Here is a 22,014-nt window from a genome sequence, read left to right as displayed (position 1 = left end):
ACATAAAAAGTATCCCTGACAACGTTATTTTGTTTACATATTTGAATTTCCCACGGTAAAATGGTCTAGAAGCACATACTTTAATATCAGAAATAGAACCCATGTCGAACAGTGTTATCTGTCAGAATGGTTACAGCTCGTAGTAATTTGCTGATTCGAAGTATGATGCCACGGAGTGGTAGGTTCACAACTGTTCAGTACTGAGGAAATCGGTTAATCTTTTTCATTTCGTCCGCCGCAGTTGCATTAATATACAATTTTTGCTGCACTGATTTCTGGTTCTCAAAACACACACCTTGCAATTAACCGTAACTAGTCATACAATATGGTGCCAAAAGGCAAGAATAAATTCTGTACGGAAACTGTGGGCAACAAGTACTCTCACCGATGTGAGGCTATGTGCCTACTGTTGCACCTGACTGACTCAACCAAACTGGTTTGGCACCATAACGTAAGACTAGTTAAGAATAACACAAACTGTGTGGTTTCAGAATGGCATGTCAGCCCGAAACCAGTGACCACTGCAGCAAAACTGGTGTATCAATGCAACTGATACCGACAAAATAAAAACTTATCCAATTTCCTCGTAGTAATTGAGAGAAATTCATCGAGTAAAACAGAATTGATATCTAGCGTTCCCCAAGGAAGTGTTATAGGCCCTCTGATGTTATTAATCTACAGGGTGATTCAAAAGGAATACCACAACTTTAAAAATGTGTATTTAATGAAAGAAACATAATATAACCTTCTGTTATACATCATTACAAAGAGTATTTAAAAAGGTTTTTTTTAACTCAAAAACAAGTTCAGAGATGTTCAATATGGCCCCCTCCAGACACACGAGCAATATCAACCCGATACTCGAACTCGTTCCACACTCTCTGTAGCATATCAGGCGTAACAGTTTGGATAGCTGCTGTTATTTCTCGTTTCAAATCATCAATGGTGGCTGGGAGAGGTGGCCGAAACACCATATCCTTAACATACCCCCATAAGAAAAAATCGCAGGGGGTAAGATCAGGGCTTCTTGGAGGCCAGTGATGAAGTGCTCTGTCACGGGCTGCCTGGCGGCCGATCCATCGCCTCGGGTAGTTGACGTTCAGGTTTCATAACTAACCTTTTTCGTAGGACTCTCCATACAGTTGATTGTGGAATTTGCAGCTCTCTGCTAGCTCTGCGAGTCGATTTTCCTGGGCTGCGAACAATGCTTGCTGGATGCGTGCTACATTTTCATCACTCGTTCTCGGCCGTCCAGAACTTTTCCCTTTGCACAAACACCCATTCTCTGTAAACTGTTTATACCAACGTTTAATACACCACCTATCAGGAGGTTTAACACCATACTTCGTTCGAAATGCACGCTGAACAACTGTCGTCGATTCACTTCTGCCGTACTCAATAACACAAAAAGCTTTCTGTTGAGCGGTCGCCATCTTAGCATCAACTGACGCTGACGCCTAGTCATCAGCGCCTCAAGCGAACAAATGTACAACTAAATGACAGATAGTGCTTAGCTCTGCCTTTTGTCGTTGCAGAGTTTTAAATTCCTAAAGTTGTGGTATTCTCTTTGAATCACCCTGTATATTAACGATTTAGGGGACAATCTGAGTAGCAAAATGATGTGAACAAGATATCTGATGATGCGAAAAGCGACAACTGACTGTAAGTGATGAAATATGTGAAGTCACAGACATGAGTGCTAAAAGGAATCTGCGAAATTTCGGTTACACGATAAATCACATAAATCTAAAGGCTGTCAATTCAACTGAATATCTAGGGATTACGACTAAGTTAAACTGGAACGATCGCATACAATGAGAAGAAAGCGCCGCAGGACAGCGTTTCAGTGGAAGAACTCTTAGAAGAAGCAATAGGTCTACTAATGAGACTACCTTCACTACTCTTATCTAACCTCTTCTGGAGTACTGACAGAGGACATCGAAAAAGTTCAGAGAATAACAGCTCGTTTTGTACTCTCGTGAAATAAGGGAGAGCGTGTCACAGATATGATGTGGGAGATGGTGAGGCAATCATTAAAACAAATACATGAAATGTATTCCCAGTTGTGAATATGGACAGCAATCAGTTGTATAATGAAATGACGGCAATGAAACACCGGGTCCTGACCGGGATTCGAACCCGATTTCCCGCTTATCGTCTTACCATTTGGCTATCCGAGCACGACCCACGGCCAGACCCAAATTTCCATATGTCGCCAAGTGGGAAATTCGGGTTCGAACCCCGGTCCGGCGCAAATTTCCAATGTCATTCCATTCTAGCAGCTGATAGATGTCCGTATTTCTCACCTGCGAATACATTTCACGTATGTCATAACAGCTGCAGTCCGTATCGTAATTCGGAATAACACAGACATTGCAACATAGCATGAAAACAAAGGCGATTTTTGATACGGCGAGAGCTTTTCACGAAATTTCAGTCTTCTACTTCCTCCTCAGAGTACAGGAAAATACTCTGTTGACGCCCACATAGGGAGAGATGATCATCGTAACGAAGTAGTGGAAATCAGAACTAGCACGCAATGATTGATCTGTCCTTTCCTCCGGCGCGCTGTTCTAGAGTGAAACTGTAGAGAATGTGTACAAGTACTTCGATAAATCCCCTGACAGATACTTAAGTGTGAATTGCAAAGTAGTCACGTAGATGTACGTGAAATCTGTATGGTACATTTATTGCCAAAAAGCACGTAATAACTTTTTTCTGCCAAGAAAGACAAACTTTTGGAGACAAACGTCCTGGATTTTATAAACAGCCTGACAACTCAACAAAGCAGCGATATTCTGATTAACAATGGCATAGAGATTTGTATGCCTGAAGATGAGCATATATGACACGAAATACATCGCAAATAAATTGTTATTTTCATTGACTTTTTTTCAAATTAATATTATAAGAGTAACTGAGACTTTTGCGTTATATATACGTACTGTATGTTACAGTTTTCATGTAAAATCAGTTACTGCCAGTTGATGCTTTACTGAATTCCTGATATTCATGGTACCCTCGTGAAATGGGAAATGGTCGTACGGCAAAATCCCCACCTCATAGCTAGCTCGGAGATCCTGTGTCCCATCGCTCGTGCGCCGGCTATGACATCACGTTCAAAATCATTTAAATCTCGGTAACCTGCCATTATAGCAGCAGTAAGCGATCCAACAACTGCGCCAGACACTTGTCTTATGTAGGCGTCGCCGATCGAAGCGCCGTATTCTGCTTGTTTACATATCTCTGTATTTGAATACGCATGCCTATACTACTTTCTTTGGCGCTTCAGTGTAATTAACGCAAGCCTTCAGGCCACCACGCACAAATTTCAGTGGCGAAGTTGAATGTCCAGTTATGGTGCAAAACTACGTAGCTATTTACACGAAAATATCAGTTTTCACTCAGCACAGTCACTATTAAAGATGTATATACTCCGGTGGTTCATTTAATGGAGTCCGTCACATGTATCACCGAGTCTAACAATGGTTCACTCAGATGATATTTGTAGTTCACAGTCTTGGTAATTATAACACAGTTCATTTCAAACACTCATAAATTCAAGCTACAAAGATCACTTGTAAGTAATTAAACATTTAAACGTCTTGAGTTTCACAGTGACCGGAGCGCATACTCTAGCGTACAGAAGATAAATAAAAGTAGTGTGAGACAATTGGTCCTCTGTCAAACTCGAATAGATCGCGCGCCTTCCCCATTATACAGACGGACAGCGCGCCCACTTGTACTACATGCACCGTGCGTGTGATTAGCATGCATTCCTCACCAGGCAACGCTGATCAGTGCCAGTTCTGTATTACGTACAATGTCTGCGGAAAACAAGCCATGCTTGAGCGTGTCTGCGCACATCATCGCCACGATGCAACAGATGCGCTGATGCAACAGATGCGCAACTGAAGCAGTGCTTGTGCATAGCAGCATAGAGACGGCGAGGACTCGCCTATTTCACTACACGTCCTTCACTTTGCAGACAGAATGCAGTTGCCGCTCTCCTGGCTGTTGCACCGCTCACTAGTGAACATTACCGACTCCAAGGCTGTAACCTCACGGCTGCATACATCGAGAGGAACTTGGCGGTACTGCGGCGGTGCTTCAGAGCGGCTTATATGCGTGTCCGCGGCACGCAAGCTGTCAGACACGCCGACTATACGGAGCGCTGACTCAGCCCGCGGTGGACAAAAAGCCGTCTCCCGCCGCGACAAAGCAACCAAAACAACAGCAGTTCCCAAGGTCAGCCGTTCGCTCACGCTTCTCGGTTGACGACGGCGCCGTGGCGCGGCTATGTTCAGCAGACAGTAGGCTACGCTGCTTACTGGCTGCAGAGTTTCTAATCGCTTTACGCTCTTCGTAAATACTCAAGCTTCTCCACGTTACAAGTGGGAAGATTAACCCATTAAGTCCCAAATTAATTATTATTTTTTAAATCGAATTTTTTATTCCTTAATTATAATGTGCATAGTGTATGAACCACAATAAGTACAAAAATAGCCAAAGAATATTTATACATGCTGATATAATGGCCGTCCTCAAAATAGGACACTGGGATCTAACAGTATCGTAAAGCATACTAAACTGTATTCTAGTCTCAACTATTTATTTATTGTGAAATGATACAATTCACTTCACACAAAGTATTAAACGGCATTTAACACAATATGCTTTTGGTTTTCTGTTGCATTTAGCTCTTACACATCTTCTTTGCGTGCTTCTTTTGTCAATCATATGACCAATTCCATCAAACCTGATGTCTGGTATCACTCTCAACTGACTTGATGGGTATTCCATTGGACGTCTAATATTCGGTCTTCCAGTGTCCAATTTCAGGTACGTAACTGTAACAGCACATCTGAAATCCAGTAAATCCTGTGCATTTTTCCGGTGAACTAGTCTGTAGAAGAGTCAGGCATTTACGAGGGCCATTTCCAGCAAACGTGTAATAGGACCCAGTACCATTTTTTCCCTCAAATTACTGTAAATTTCCAACTAACTAGTCATGGTGGTCAACACCTCCCATGTACGCGTTATACGACTTCAAAACGGCAGGTTGTTGCACTTGTGTCTTCTTACTTGCTTGTCTACTGTACCGCGTAGCTGCTCCCAAAGGTTCAAGTTGGTCAAAATTTGTATCAATTGTAACGCATCTGTCGTCGTGCCATCGAAAAAATAAGACTTCACCATTTCTGTCGAACTGGTAGTCATAGTTTCCTCGAACTGTCTTTTTCAGTTCGGTGCTGCTCAGTAGTGGACAGTCACCAAATCGATTCTCTCTGACAGTCTCAGTTGCTCGAAAACCCAAATTTCTCAGATGAATCAGAAGATCTCTACTAGTGAAGACATTGTCAAAGTACATACAATGATTCTCGGGCTTTTCAATACAGTCCAACATGTTTAGGACTACTCTTGATCCCAATAGTAGGTCATCCCTTGCAGTATCTTCTGGATCCTTTCCACAGTATAAATCAAATTTGAAACAGTAGCCACTTGCTCCACAAAGAGACCACAACTTACAGCCAAATCTAATAGGCTTGCCTCAGATAAACTGTCCATTCGGTCGAGTAGCTCCTCAGTTGGCATCACGAGGCTGAGTGCACCCCGAAAAATGGCAACAGCGCATGGCGGCCCAGATAGTCAACCGTCCAAGTGCCGGCCACGCCCGACAGCGCTTAACTTCGGTGATCTGACGGGAATCGGTATATCCACTGCGGCAAGGCCGTTGCCCACACATAATAGTGTAGTGTAGTATTCAAAGCAAACCTGAGACTCGTGGCTGATTTACTTTATTAATGCCTGTAGCTTTTCGCCTGTCTGCACGAATATCGTAAACGAAGTCGATACAGTTTGAAACTGTAGCCCGTTCCGCTTCTGCTGTAATGCTTCGCTCACTGTAACAACGTGAGCCGTTATCTCGCGACGTAATATTTACCATTGCATAAGCTGCCTTTTGGAAGATATCAAAGACAAATATGAACGCAGGGGTCAGTGACAGCGACCAAACGCACTCTGTGTCGTTAATCAGAGTCAGTCAATAAGCGACCGATTCACTCCCACTGGCAAAAAAGGTGAATGCGAAATGACACCAAATCAAGAGCATTTACAGCTGCAGACACACCTATCATTATGGATACAGTAGGTGTTAATTATTTGCCGCTTCCACGCAAGTACTTTCAGTTCATTTTTTGCGTGTATTATCAGCTTTTGACAGTTAGACAGTGATTTTCAATGTGAAAATCACTGAGGGCTGCTCGGCGGGAAGAGGGGAGCTTCGTGTGAATTAGTAGGGGTGGCAGGAACACACTGGAATAGATCACGTAATAACGACTGTAATAATAACGAAATCGGAATCAGGAAACACTGAGCCTGGATGGACTTCGCACGATTTCAAAACATGAAGAGACAGAGATGACGATCTGATGGCTGATGACTAGATGACATTAAAAACATATAGAAGAAGTATGTTCGTGTATAGTGACGGACCTTATTTTTCGTAAACGCCTAAAAGGAGGTCTGTTCTTAGCGACAGATTTAGATTGTACGAAACGTATTCGCAGTTGCGAATACGAACAGCCATCAGCTGTACAGGGTAACACAGAATAACGGGAATGTTTGAAGTGAGTAGTGGTAGCCATAGGCAGGTGGCAGCACTGCGGGTTCATGACAGTTAAAGTTAGCAAGTAAACAGTCCGCCATTTCAGTAATCATGAATCACTGGAACAGACAACAGCGTGCGTCAGCCATAAAAATGTTTTATAAAAAAAATGATAGTTTAGTAGCGACGCAGAGATAGTTTTATTCGTAGAAAGCAACTCTCCGACTGGAATCGTGACCACGAACTCCTCGGCCAGAGACAGGCTGGTCGGGTGAAACTTGTGACCCTGTACTATTCGCCACAGAGACGCAGGACTGATAACCGTGACTATAGAAATTCGTCGTAAGCTGACGTGAGGATTGTGGTGTGTTGCATCGAAAGCAACCAGGAACACTCTATTGAGCTTATACACTTCCGCTGGCCACCAAACTCCCCAGATATGAAAATTATTAAGCATATCTGGGATGCCTTGCAACGTGCTGCTCAGAAGAGATCTCCACCCCTTCGTACTCTTACGGATTTATGGACAGCCCTGCAGGATTCGTGGTGTCAGTTCCCTCCAGCACTACTTCAGACATTAGACGAGTCCATGCCACGTCGTGTTGCGGCATTTCTGCGTGCTCGCGGCGGCTCCACACGATATTAGGCAGGTGTAGTAATTTCTTCGGCTCTTCAGTGGAATAGCGTGGCTTTTTAAAATGTAATTTTACAGTTATTTGAACATAATTGTACAACAGGTAATTAAACATTCACGTGCACGTAAATGGCAGCTGCAGATAAGACAGCTGAAGGCAGTGCTCGACTTCCATATCGCTGCCGACTAGATATCGTAATATCTTTGGCTCATAGTGGAGCACATCGACTAACATTCGTCCCCTTGGCAACCATTTGGCGTCCCATGAACCATCTTTGTCAAACTCAATTTGATATAAACACTAGTGGAGGGCAGCATATGTTGAACTGAGATACTGGGCGGGACGCTTTTCTTATTTAAGGACAGTTTAAAATGCGCGTCTTTTATGTATATTTATAAAATCCCTTATCGTTTTTTTTCTATGATTTTTTTCTGGTTTTAACTTACAATAACACACGTTTCTCTCGCAGATTACAGTAACGGTTCTCTATGACTGGCTATTGGTAGACGTTATGCAGGAGGCGGCAGGCGGAGATTTTGCCATAAAACCAAGAGGGACTCAGCTCCACTTAGCAGTATTCCACACGCCTCGTCCGAGCCATCTGCTCACGCCTTTGGCTCCTGCTGTCGCATGGGCTATACGAGATATTTATTTTATGTTATTTTACTTCTATGGTTGTATTTTTATCTCGCGCACTTACATAGTGTAACAGTCTTGTTTACAGCGTAAAAGAGGATCTGATGATGGTCTTATAACGTAGCGAAACACGTCACCGAAAGAAATATACAACACATAAGCGACCAGAACAGTTTTATTGAAATCATTTTAACAAATCTAGACTATTGTACCTGGTGCCGAGATATTCATAATAAACCTTTGCGCACAAATCATATGCAAGCTCCAAACCATTCGATAACTTACTCTCCCTTCAGAACAGACTGCCGTAATTTGTGTCCTCGCGCCGGCCGCGGTGGTCTCGCGGTTCTAGGCGCTCAGTCCGGAACCGCGCGACCGCTGCGGTCGCAGGTTCGAATCCTGCCTCGGGTATGGATGTGTGTGATGTCCTTAGGTTAGTTAGGTTTAAGTAGTTCTAAGTTCTAGGGGACTGATGACCACGGATGTTAAGTCCCATAGTGCTCAGAGCCATTTGAACCATTTGTGTCCTCGCCTTAAAAACAAAGTAAACATTTAAATTGATCGAGAACACATTACCCTGAATGAAGAGAAGAACGAGCAATTAGAGGTAGCATTAACTAATTTTATTATATACGTGATTAATAGTGACATGTTACTCGAAATCGCTAGGAGTACAGCAAATAAGCGATATGCAGGCATTGGACAAAAATATGTAAATACCAAAAATACAACACATAACCGTGACTAAAACGGTACCGGGTACACGATGTTATTCAAAAGAGCTTCCAGTCGTCTCGGAATGGATAAATACAGGTTTTGTACGGTTTGCAGAGGACTATCAGTCAAAATGGCCACATAATCGTTGGCAATAATGCAGTCTTCCAGAATAACTATGGGCCCGTGACAATCACGATATGGCCGGCTAAATCTTCACGGAATCGCCGAATATTTCACTCATGGACGTTAACACGGCCTGAGGTTGCAAACAGCGTGAAGGAAGACACATCCGACCAAATATCATTATCTATTGCTCCAAAGTCCAGTTTTTATGGCTTCGCCGTCACGTTTTCCTGTTACAGGCACAGCATCACTGATCAGTGGATCTGAAATTCCAGTTCGCCTTGCAATTTCCCGATTATAGAGCTGCCATCGACTTGTTTTGGTGCCGACAGGGTTCGCAAGTGTGACGTTTAGTTCTCCAGCGACTTTTGCAGATGATGTCCTCATATTTTCCCTGTCCTCTTCAGTGACCAACTGACAATATCAATCAACATACAGCTTCGTCCGTGTAGTGGCTTAGCGGATGATGTTTTTTTCCTATCAGGTGCCTCTTGAAACAACGAGCACTTCGGCTGTGTCAGATGCGGAAGGACCCACCATACCAGCACCAACAAGATTCCCAGATTCACATTCACTTATCTCCGACATAACGCACTCACTAAAACTAAACTCCGACGGAACAGGCCATAAAGGCCGAACGGGACCGACCGGCCGCCGGGTCTTCCTCAGCCCATTGGCTGCGGTTATGGAGAGGCAAGTGGTCAGCACACCGCTCTCCATTTTGTAAGTTTACGAGACACAACGTACTCAAAAGTACGAGGGGCGTTTGAAAAGTCCATGCAAAGTCAGAGAGATGGTACCACCGGCGCGTATTGAGGTCATGTTTACTTAGTAGCATCTTTGGAAAGAACGCACACCAACTTTCATCCATATTGGTCTATTTCTTTGTGTTAGGCATTCGTGTGAATCAAGGAAGTCGAGTGATTGTCAAAAAATGGACGAAAAAGAATTTCGTGTGGTGATTAAACATTACTTTATGAAAGATGAAACGCCTCGGGAGGCTAAAGAGAAGCTTGATAAACATTATGGTGACTCTGCACCTTCGATTAGAACAGTTTATAAGTTGTTTAAAAATTTTCGGAGTGCCCATATGAGCACAAGTGATGCTGAACGTTCTGGACGTCCTGTGCAGGTTACGACTGCAGAAATCATTGATTAAATCCATGATATGGCGATGGATGACAGAAGAGTTAAAGTGCGTGAGATTGCTAGTGATGTGGGCATCTCGAATGAACGGGTACATAATATTTTGCATAAACATTTGGACATGAGAAAGCTATCCGCAAGATGGGTTCCGCGATTGCTCACACTTGACCAAAAACGGAATCGTGTGAAGTGTTGCAAGGATGGTTTGCAGCTGTTCAGGAAAAATCCGCAGAACTTTAAGCGTTGTCTCGTCACTGTGGATGAAACGGATACATCTCTGTACTCCTGAGACCAAAGAACAATCTAAACAATGGGTTACCAAGCGAGAATTAGCACCAAAAAAGGCGAGGACCATTCTTTCGGCCGGAAAGGTTATGGCGACTGTCTTTTGGGATTCGCAAGGGATAATCCTCATCGACTATCTGGAAAAGGGTAAAACTATTTCAGTTGCATATTATTCATCGTTACTGGACCGTTTGGAAACCGAGCTGCAAGAAAAACGCCGGCAATTGGACCGCAAAAAAATCCTTTTCCATCACGACAATGCACAAACACACACCTCAACAGTTGTGGTCGCAAAATTAATGGCAATAGGATTCCTATTCCTTTCACATCCCTCTATTCTGCAGACTTGGCTCCTCGGACTACTATTTGTTCCCCAATTTGAAGAAATGGCTGGCGGGACAAATATTTTATTCAAACGAGGAGGTGATTACAGCAACTGATAGCTATTCTGCACACTTGGAAAAATCCTATTATTCGGAAGGGATCAATAAATTAGAACAGCGTTGGACGAAGTGTATAAGTAAAAAAGGAGACCATGTCGAAAAATAATAATGGTTTACCCAAAACACGTATGTAGTTTTTATTTTTGCACGGACTTTTCAAACGCCCCTCGTACACAAAAATTCACTGTTCGCGGTGTTTCCATATTTCTGTACACTCCCTGTAAATATACAGCGTAGAAAGCACAATGTTTCTTTTTACGAAATGTTTGGAGGCTGTGGAATCGTTTATAAATATGATCATCAACCAGAAGCAAGCCATTCTCATTAGCTAGACGCCGCTTGCTGCAGACGGATACATTCGTACAACATACAGAGGACGAGCAGACCAGGCGGATGTACCCGACATGCGCACTTTAAGAGTTAACAGTGGCTGCGTTATTGTAGAATTTGAACCCAAATCTGATTCAACTGATTACTTTTGAGACGAGGGCGGTTACTGCCGCTTCATATTGAGATGACTCTTGGGGCCAGACCGCAGTCCCCGATTCAAGCCCCGGCCGTAATTCATGGGGACACAGTTGTAGAGCTTTTAAACACGACCCGAGAGGCGCGCTTGCGAACGGGTGTGTGTGTGTGTGTGTGTGTGTGTGTGTGTGTGTGTGTGTGTGTGTGTGCTGTGCCTGGCCACAAAGCGAGGACCGGTCTCCACATAAAAAGTCTGCAGTGGTGCGCCGTGCGAGCGGAGGCTGGAGCGTTCATCACACACACTCACGCCGTGGAGCGCCTCTATCCGCTGCAGAGATCGGCCCGCCAGTGTTAATTAATTGCGTTACGCGCGGCAACAAAGCGACCGCCTGAGGCAGTCGCGTTCTGCCTGTCCGCGCGCGCGCGTGGGTGTGCGTGCGTGTGTGTGTGTGTGTGTGTGTGTGTGTGTGTGTGTGTGTGGACGAGCCGTGAGCTACGCGCTAGTCGGCACGGTACACCCAACTGTTTTTCGGTTAACGTCGCCGTACAGACCGGAGCTCCGCTCCAAAACTCTCTGCTTCGGAGACCTCCGCGTGAATCCCTGTCCCGTCACCCAGAAGCAGCCTAGAGGGCGTTGCTCAGACTAGCATGGATTCATACCAACACAGGGTGAGAAGAAAAATTTGGGCACTCGGACATCGCAGCGTGGTTCCTCACATACCAGCAATACAAAAATGTCTGTCACAAAATTTCGTCCTGCTCATATTTCGGGCAGTAAATGGACGTCAAAGATTGGCAATCTGGCGGCACTGCAGCGACATGTAGCGTACGTACCGCGGTCAGTGTAAACAGGAGCGCTGTGCAATTTGTGCAGTGGACAATGTTATGTGTTAGCATGCATAAGGTCGAGGGTTCGATTCTGGCTCGAGGCTAACTCGTTTTTATTTTCTAAAAGTAGTCTCCATGGTACAGTACCTGGCATCTTAATCGTCATATAGCGATTACAGCCGGTCTTCTACGAAACATTTGCAGTTACATACTACGAACACAGAATTGAAAATACCATCGCCTTCACTTGTTAGATTTTAAAGTAGCCCTTTGCACGTCGTGGACGCGAATTGTTTCACGCCACTGCATCTACTACATTCACCTGTTTTCTGTGTATCCTTCCCCAATCGTCCCATCGAAATTATTTGCAAAGCACGTTGCTAGTCCTACTGGTCACGGAAGCCCCTAAAAAAAATATAATGGACCTGAACTTGGCAAGAATAATTAATCGATGGGGCCACAGGGGGTAGGGTACGCCCAAAAAAGTTTCGAATCTGTTAGATGCAATAGTGTGAAACAATTCGTGTACACGACATGCAAAAGGTTTCTTTAACAGCTGACCAATGAAAATGATAGTATTTCCATTTCTGTGTTCGTAGTACGGAACTGCAAATGTTTTGTAGAAGACCCACTGTAATCGCTGTATGACGATTAAGAAGCCAGATACCGTGCCACGAAGTCTACTTCCAGCAAATGAAAACAAATAAGCCTTTACCCAGAATCGAACCCTCGACCTCCTGCATCCTAATCCGAAACTGTGTCCATTGAACCAACTGCACAGCCCTACTACTGTATCCTGACAGAGGTAGTTAACGAACACGTGATTACAGTATTGTCAGATTGCTAATCTTTAACGTCCATTTACTGCCTGAAATATGGGCAGGAAAAAATTTTGTGAGAGGCATTTTTGTACTGCCAATATGTGAGGAATCACGCTGCGAAGTTCGAGTGCGCGAATTTTTCTTCACCCTGCATAACGTGAGGATAGCTTCATGACAGAAAACAATCTGTATCAGAGAATTTGGAGCAGTGGTATCCAAGATGAGACCATTTACACCTGAACGAGATCAGATGTCAGCCAATAACACCAACAAAATTCACACTAATGTGACAAAAGTCATGGGACAGTGATATGCACATACACATGCGGCTGCAGTATACAACTTATGAGAGGGCATTGTATTCTGGTGATTCATGTGAAAAAATTTCCGACGTGGTTACGGCCGCACGATGGGAACTAACAAACACTGAACGCGGAATGGAAGTTGGAGCTATACACATGGGACATTCCTTTTCAGAAATCGTTAGGGAATTCAATATTCCGAGGTCCACAGTGTCAAGAGTGTGCCGAGAATACCAAATTTCAGGCATTACCTCTCACCACGGACAACGCAATAACCGACAGCCTTCTCTTAACGATCGTGATCAGCGGCGTTTCGTAAAGTTGTCAGTGTTAATAGACAAGGAACACTGCAATAACCGCAGACATCAATGTGGGACATACGATGAGGGTTTCCGTTAGGGCAGTGCGCGAAATTTGGCGTTAATGGGCTGTGGCAGCAGACGACCGAGGCGAATGCTTTTACTAACAGCAGAAGGTTGCCTGCAGCGCCTCTCCTGGCATCGTGACCATATCGGGTGGACGGCAGGGGACTAGAAAATCGTGGCCTGGCCAAATTAGTCTCGATCTCAGTTGGTAAGAGCTGATGGTAGAGTCGAGTGTGGCAGAGACCCCACGAAGTCATGGACCCAGGTTGTCAACAAGGCACTGGCTCCATAATGGTGTGGCTCGTCTGGTCCAACTGAACTGATCACTGACTCCGTTACGTCTGTCTACTTGAAGATCATTTGCAGCCATTCATGGACTTCGTGTTCCCAAACACATATGGAATTCTTTTTGGATGACAATGAGCCATGTCACTGGTCCACAATTGTTCACGAATGGTTTGAAGGGCATTCTGGACAAATCAAACGAATGATTTGGAGACCCATCGAACATTTATTGGACATAATCGAGAGTTGATTCTTCAGTTTCTCCCGGCGTATTTGTTGCTCGGACAGTCCACGGATATACTGCCGGTTCATAGTGTCCAACGGGCACAATATTTCGGCGATAAGACATGTCGCCATCGTCAGGTGCGCTGACGAACTGAGCTCGTGCACAAAATCCTGCATCGTTAATATGTTCGGAATTATGGTGGGCTATAGAATCAGCATGGCTTAATATTTCTGCAGGAGACTTCTAAGGACTTGTTGAGTCCTTGCTATGTCGAGTTTCTGCACTACGCCGTACAAAATGAGGTCCGACGGGATATTAAAAAGTATTCCATGACATTTATCGCCCCAGAGTAAACATTAAACTGTAAAAAATTGCCGTATCTCTTATAAAATGACAAACTATGTACAATACTTCGTCGACGTTCAACCACTTGAGACTCTCGCTTTTTCTGTGTTTTTCGCTACACCAGAAAAGTATGACTGAATTGGGTGTTTGGTTCTAAGAATACTTTTTTCACCTAATGTTACAAGGTCAGAATGACGAATCATCCAGACTGTTGCCCTTGCAAACTGTAAAGGCTGCTACTCCTGTTCTGGAACCACCTGTTTGTCTGTCCTCTCGATTCGACGTCATCTGACTATGCGACAGCCGTCACTGAAATCACATCACTCAGCTTTTGTCGGAGTGGTCTGACATGGAACGAGCACGTAAACCTAGGCGTTGCAAAGCTATACAGCAGTCCGAAATTTATTTAAATAATATTGAGGGCCGGTAATGGTGGCCGATCGGTTCTAGGCGCTACAGTCTGGAACCGCGCGACTGTTACGATCGGAGGTTCGAATCCTGCCTCGGGCATGGATGTGTGTAATGTCCTTAAGTTAGTTAGGTTTAAGCAGTTCTCAGTTCTAGGGGACTGATGACCTCAGATGTGACGTCCCATAGTGTTCAGAGCCATTTGAACCATTTGATTTAATATTGAGGAAGCGTGTGACTCGTGCACGAAAGAGGGACTTAACAAAACCAAAGTTAGATCAATTATTGGGTACTGCTCGTCGGCCTGGGATCCTTACCAAGTTATATTAACAGAAGTGATACAATATATTAAAAGAAAGAGTTGCAGGATTCGTGAAGCGTTTCTTTTGTCACAGTGAGAGTGTTTCATAAATTCTCACCAATCTGCTGCGGGAGACACTGCAAGAAGGACGTCGTGTACAATGGAGAGATTTACAAAGCTCTGAGAACCCATGTGCGAAAATGAGTCAATAAATATACCGGCTCCTCCACCATCTGTCTTGCTTAATGACCACGACGCCATAGTTATAGAAATTCGGATTTATGCAGGGAGGGCACAGAGAGTCTTTCTTCCTATGTGTCTTCCGCGAATGGAAGAGGAAAAAAATTATTTTAGAAATGGTCAAATGTTTTGTGAAATGATATGTCTAAAAGTACGAAATAAAATAAATTAGAGAAACATTTTCTCCGCCTCGAAATCATGTACAGCAAACAAGGTGCATTTAAATGTTTCTCTGTCCTTTAGAGAAATCATTTCATAAAACAAACGAGCGCTTATTTTCAAAATATTTTTTCGTTTCAAGTTTTGTTCATTTTATTTTTTCAAATATGTTAGAAAGATTTACGTAACTACTACGTCAATGTAACTTCTTAAGCATTAAATAGTTGGTCTTGAAGAGATGACCTTTCTGACACCTGATTTACATAATTAACAGCAGCTGTTCATGAAACAGTCCCGTTTTTTCCTTAAATCACTAATTAAGTTTTTAAGGTTAAAAACTGCATTATAGAATACACAGCCGTACCTCTATATTTTATTGAAGATGATCGATTTCGGTCCAACATCAGACCATCTTCGGATCTCAAAAGCAATTGAGCTGTGCATTCTCATAGTTGTAATGCTAATTGTAATTTACAAACTGTTCCATTAATTATTATTCTCTGCACAGCTGCTTTGCTTTTGAGATATGAAGGTGCTCTGGTGTTTGGCCTAAATCGATTGCCTTCATTAAAGAATAATGATACAGTATTGCATTTTTTATACAATTTCTAACCTTTCTAAAAGCTATTCAACACCTCCTACTCAAAATAATTAAGTTTTTCTTTATTATTCAAGCAATTAAACTTTTTATGCCAAATTAGACCTCATGTTGGTCAATTTGATATCCTATTTGTCCATTTGCCACTCTTTGTTTGGCTATGAAAATTCGGGGAAAATCCATTGTATATAATCCACGGAGTCTCCTTTACGCTCCGCTGAAAGATTTAACTGGAAAGGGAGAGATGAGAGTGGCGTATGTCCATCCTACGTCACACTCTAATGTAGCTTACGTAGGAAAAATTGCAGTTAGTATTTTTTGTTCTTTATATATGAACTACTGTGCTTTTTCTCTTATTATGTTATGTCAGCACAAGGAATCAATGTGAAGCCCACGCATTGCCACCGAGAAGAGGAGTTGTTAATTAACCAGACGCTATATTTGTTTACAAATTACGACAGTATATATGTTATGTGTTACGACAGTGAAACAAACCTGTGATCACTGGAGACAGTGCCATAAGTTCATCCAAAAATCGTAACACAACCGTCACACGCATGTCACAGTAACAAACGTAAATCCATCTGATGGCGGAGGTTTAAACCTTTTAAACGCGTCGTGGACATAAAAAAACAGTGATTGCAACAATAAACTTGTTGTTTCATTTAGTATCAACAGCCGTCCGCCCCGATAGCTGAGTAGTTAGCGTGACGGATTGCCGTCCTACGGGCCCGGGTTCGATTCCCGGCTGGGTCGGAGATTTTCTCCGCTCAGGGACTGGCTGCTGTGTTGCCTTCATCATCACTTCATCCCCATCCGGCACGCAGATTGCCCAATGTGCTGTCGAATGTAATAAATAAGACCTGCACCAAGGCGGTCGGACCTGCCTCGCAAGGGGCCTACCGGCCAATGACGCCAAACGCTCATTTGCATTTGCATGTCATGTACTAGCCTCGCGGTCTCAGGTGCCTTCGCACGTTTCGCGCGGCTCCGGAGGTTCGAGTCCTTCCACGGTCATGGGTGAGTGTGTGTTGTCCTTACCGTAAGTTAGTTTAAGGTAGATTAAGTAGTGTATAAGCATAGGGACCGGTGACCTCAACACTTTGGTTCCACAGGAACTTACCACAAATTTCCAAAATTTAATGTCAACAACAGTCACGGTAAAGCCTAACCTAAAAAGTTCTCATGTTTTCATGTCTGCACGCAACACGGCCTTAATCTTACTTTTGATTTACCTCGATCAAACACGCAGACTATTCGTTGTACCATGGGAGAGAGGGAAGGGTGGTTGTCATTGTGTTTACAAGAGCTGTACTAAATTTTCACTGTAGTTTCATTTCCTGCAACGAGTTTCGAAGACGGTCACGAAAGGAAAGTCAGTGCATTTCCTGATGACGTATACCTTGGAGACTATTCTGTTAATCGAAGTTACGTAAGCCGGCCGAAGTGGCCGTGCGGTTAAAGGCGCTGCAGTCTGGAACCGCAAGACCGCTACGGTCGCAGGTTCGAATCCTGCCTCGGGCATGGATGTTTGTGATGTCCTTCGGTTAGTTAGGTTTAACTAGTTCTAAGTTCTAGGGGACTAATGACCTCGGCAGTTGAGTCCCATAGTGCTCAGAGCCATTTTTGAAGTTACGTAAATGTTATGCGAACAAATCAATAAGTTTATCTGCCTCAAATCCGAATCCAGTCAGAAATATTCAGCCAGCAAACAGTAGGGGATAGTGCGACGCAAGATGCTCCGCTTACTTGTGCAAGACCTAGGCGGAAGTGCGTTCGGTTTCCTTACGAGGAAAAGGCCGCTAAGTTTATAAGTGACCTGTTACAGTCTCACTGTAGGTGAACAGAATGGATAGTGTCTTGAAAAGAAATGACAATGAGAGTATGAAAAAGAGTAAAACAGGGTTAGCCGGTCGGTGTGGCCGTGCGGTTCTAGGCGCTACAGTCTGGGACCGCGTGACCACTACGGTCGCAGGTTCGAATCCTGCCTCGGGCATGGATGTGTGTGATGTCCTTAGGTTAGTTAGGTTTAAGTAGTTCTAAGTTCTAGGGGACTGATGACCTCAGAAGTTAAGTCCCATAGTGCTCAGAGCCATCTGAACCATTTTTCAAATGGTCCAAATGGCTCTGAGCACTATGGGACTTAACATCTGCGGTCATCAGTCCCCTAGAACTTAAAACTACTTAAACCTAACCAACCTAAGGACATCACACAACAACCAGTCATCACGAGGCAGAGAAAATCCCTGACCTCGCCGGGAATCGAAAAACGGGAACCCGGGCGCGGGAAGCGAGAACGTTACCGCACGACCACGAGCTGCGGACAAACCATTTTTAAAACAGGGTTATGTAGCGTAGCGGAATTCAGTCAGGTGATGAAATTAATTAAGGAACTGAGAAGCTGAAAGTAGCAAGTGATACTTGCTCGGGAAATAACTAACGCTACTAGACTTAAAGGGGATACCAAATGCACACTGGCGATAATAACAAAAGCTTTTCTGAAAAAGAGAAATACAGGTATGTTAAACTAAACATAAATTAATGTATTAGAGATCTTTTCTGGAAGTTTTGGGTGTAATTCAGCGCAGTATGAATATGAGATGTAAATGATAGACAGCACAGGCAAGAAGCGAATAGAAGACCTTGAAATGTGGTGCTACAGAAGAATGCTGAAGATGGCGTGGTTCAAATGGTTCTGAGCACTATGGGACTTAACATCTGAGGTCATCAGTCCCCTAGAACTTATAACTACTTAGACATAACTAAGGACATAACACACATCCATGCCCGAGGCAGGATTCGAATCTGCGACCGTAGCGGTAGCGCGGTTCCAGACTGTAGCGCCTAGAAACGCTCGGCCACAGCGGCCTGCGAAGATGGCGTGAACACATCGATGAGAAACTGAAACGAATATGGGAGAAAAGAGTTTCATGGTACAAATTGACATGAAAATGAACGATAGATTGATAGAGCACTCCCTTAGGCATCAGCAGTTAATCAGTTTCGATGGATGGCAGTGATGAGAGAGCAGATAAATTAAGGTGAGCATAGGCTTGAAGTCGAGCTTCTGGATATGCGAGCCAGCCTCCGTACAATATGAAAAACAAACGCCACACCACAGGGCAAAACTAGCATTAACTCTACGTTCGTAACCGGTCATTACGACTACATAAGCCAATGAATTCGCTTATCCTTAAGACCTTCTTCCCTCGAGTTCCTCTGTCCGGACCCGCGCTGCTGCTACGGTCGCAGTTTCGAATCCTGCCTCGAGCATGGATGTGTGAGATGTCCTTAGGCTAGGTTTAAGTAGTTCTAAGTCTAGGGGACTGATGACCTCAGATGTTAAGTGCCAGAGTACTTAGAGCCATTTGAAACTCGAGTTCCCACCATTGATGTTTTTTCCCAATCCCCGTATTTTCTTTTTTTTTTTTTAAATACTCTTTGCTAAACTTTCAACATTGCTTTTGTTCCGAAGTAAGCCTGCGAGTCTTTCTTATCGGCAGCTGGCTTTTCTCCACAAATAGCGTGTAAATTTTCTTTTTACCCCAATGTATGTACGCAAAGCAAAAATAATTGTTCTGGCCTGAGAAGGTACACTCAACCTATTCGTCCACTGTACGAACAACGATCTCTGTTTTTCTCGCCCTCAGTATCTGACTGACTGGCGTTACACAACACACCACCCAAAAAGTAATAGCAATACATAAAATGCTGACCTCCAGTAACCGTAATGAATGAAACCAATAAACAAAATTACTGTTCACAGCCAATGACCGCACTGAACAGCAAGCTGCCTGAATTTCAAGCGTAGCGCAAGCGAAAAGTATTGCCGTTTGACAACGGTACGTGATACTACTGCCTCGCAATACTGACTGTATGCGTGCTGTGCTTCCCGAGTGTGTTTCACCACACTGTTTTCTGCATAGTCTCAATGCTTGAGTAAATTTGAACGGAGTGTAATGTAGCATTCAACCTGCGTAACATTCCCTTCATTTCACTCGCTTTCACCACAGAGGACAATGGTGTTTACGTGGGGGAGATAAGACGCGATTGTTCCGTCAGAAAGAAAACTAGGATAAAACGCAGAGTTGGCGGAGGGCAGAAAAAGGAAGGGGAATAGGTTGCGGGAGCAGAGGAAAGGGCAGGCATTATCTGCGTTACCTGCTCCCTCTCGTTTAGGGAGAGCCCGCAGGAAGCAGATAAAATGTCCACGCCATATAAATTAGGGCGGTTTTTCCCGGATCTCCACCCCCATCTCCACGTTGTTTCTCCTTTTAAAAAAAAATAAAAGAAGCGGAACAGAAACACTAGTAATTCCTTAAAAATATATTCATGAGCATACTGTCATCATGTACTTGATGTTTTTTTTCATGGCCCATAATGTCGATGAACATACGATGTCTCTTTGGGTTATCATTGTCAACAAGTCGTCTTGCGTTTCCTTAGGTAATACTTACTTACAAAACGAACGTAGTACCGAGATACAGTAACAGACTGTGATTTAATCCACGCGCTCGATTAAAAACCTTAGATATCGTCCACTGGCCAGTGCCGTTTTTAGCCTTTCCAACGGTCGTTAGGGCAAATGTAGGATTGGTCTTCAAGTTCCCTCCAGCAAGAGCGCTATTCACAAATAACTACCAGAGCGTGTTGAAAAGTAATACCTGCGCACTTTTTATGTGAAAACTCAAAGATTTTTAAATAAAACAAACGTTATTAACTGTCTAATCTTCATTCTCCATGTCTACATATTTATTCCTCAACAGAGTCACCCAGCCGACAAACACACTTCTCCCATCGAGAGATGCGACCCGTTTGTTGATATCGTCACTGTAGAAAGTTTTGCTTTATTGACACAGACACAAACTCACTACTGTCTGCACCGCTTCATTACTTTCAATGTGAAGTCTTAGAAGGTTTGGACACAAATGAAAATCGGGTGGCGCCAAGTCAATCAGTAAGGAGGATAATCGATGACAGTGAACCCAAGACGTCGGGTTGTCACAAATGTCGCAACGCTGGTGTGTGGTTCGACCTATACTTGAGTATTGCTCATCAGGGGGGGGGGTCCGTACCAGATCGGGTTGACGGAAGAGATAGAGAAGATCCAAAGAAGAGCGGCGCGTTTCGTCACAGGGTTATTTGGTAACCGTGATAGCGTTACGGAGATGTTCAGCAAACTCAAGTGGCAGACTCTCCATGTGAGGCGCTCTGCATCGCGGTGTAGCTTGCTCGCCAGGCTTCGAGAGGGTGCGTTTCTGGATGAGGTATCGAATATATTGCTTCCCCCTACTTATACCTCCCGAGGAGATCACGAATGTAAAATTAGAGAGATTAGAGCGCGCATGGAGGCTTTCAGACAGTCGTTCTTCCCGCGAACCATACGCAACTGGAACAGGAAAGGGAGGTAATGACAGTGGCACGTAAAGTGCCCTCCGCCACACACCGTTGGGTGGCTTGCGGAGTATAAATGTAGATGTAGATTGTGATGCTGAAGAAGAAGGTGCCCCATGTGTGGACGAAGTCGAATTAGAAACTTGATTACAGCACGCTGTTTCCCACGAGCATAGTTATGTTACTCACAGCCAAGTTCATCTACATCTACATGGATACTCTGCAAATCACATTTAAGTGCCTGGCAGAGGGTTCATCGAACCACCTTCAGAATTCTCTATTATTCCAATCTCGTATAGCGCGCGGAAAGAACGAACACCTATATCTTTCCGTATGAGCTCTGATTTCCCTTATTTTGTTACGATGATCAAATGGCTGGTTCAAATGGCTCTGAGCACTACGGGACTCAACTGCTGAGGTCATTAGTCCCCTAGAACTTAGAACTAGTTAAACCTAACTAACCTAAGGACATCACAAACATCCATGCCCGAGGCAGGACTCGAACCCGCGACCGCAGCGGTCTTGCGGTTCCAGACTGCAGCGCCTTTAACCGCACGGCGACTTCTGCCGGCTTACGATGATCGTTCCTCCCTATGAAGGCGGCCTAAATGAAATATTTTCGCATTCGGAGGAGAAAGTTGATGAATGAAATTTGGTGAGAAGATTCCGCCACAACGAAAAACGCCTT

The sequence above is a fragment of the Schistocerca serialis genome, chromosome 9 (assembly GCF_023864345.2).
Source record: "Schistocerca serialis cubense isolate TAMUIC-IGC-003099 chromosome 9, iqSchSeri2.2, whole genome shotgun sequence".
NCBI lineage: Eukaryota > Metazoa > Arthropoda > Insecta > Orthoptera > Acrididae > Schistocerca > Schistocerca serialis.
This window is presented reverse-complemented; position numbering follows the sequence as displayed.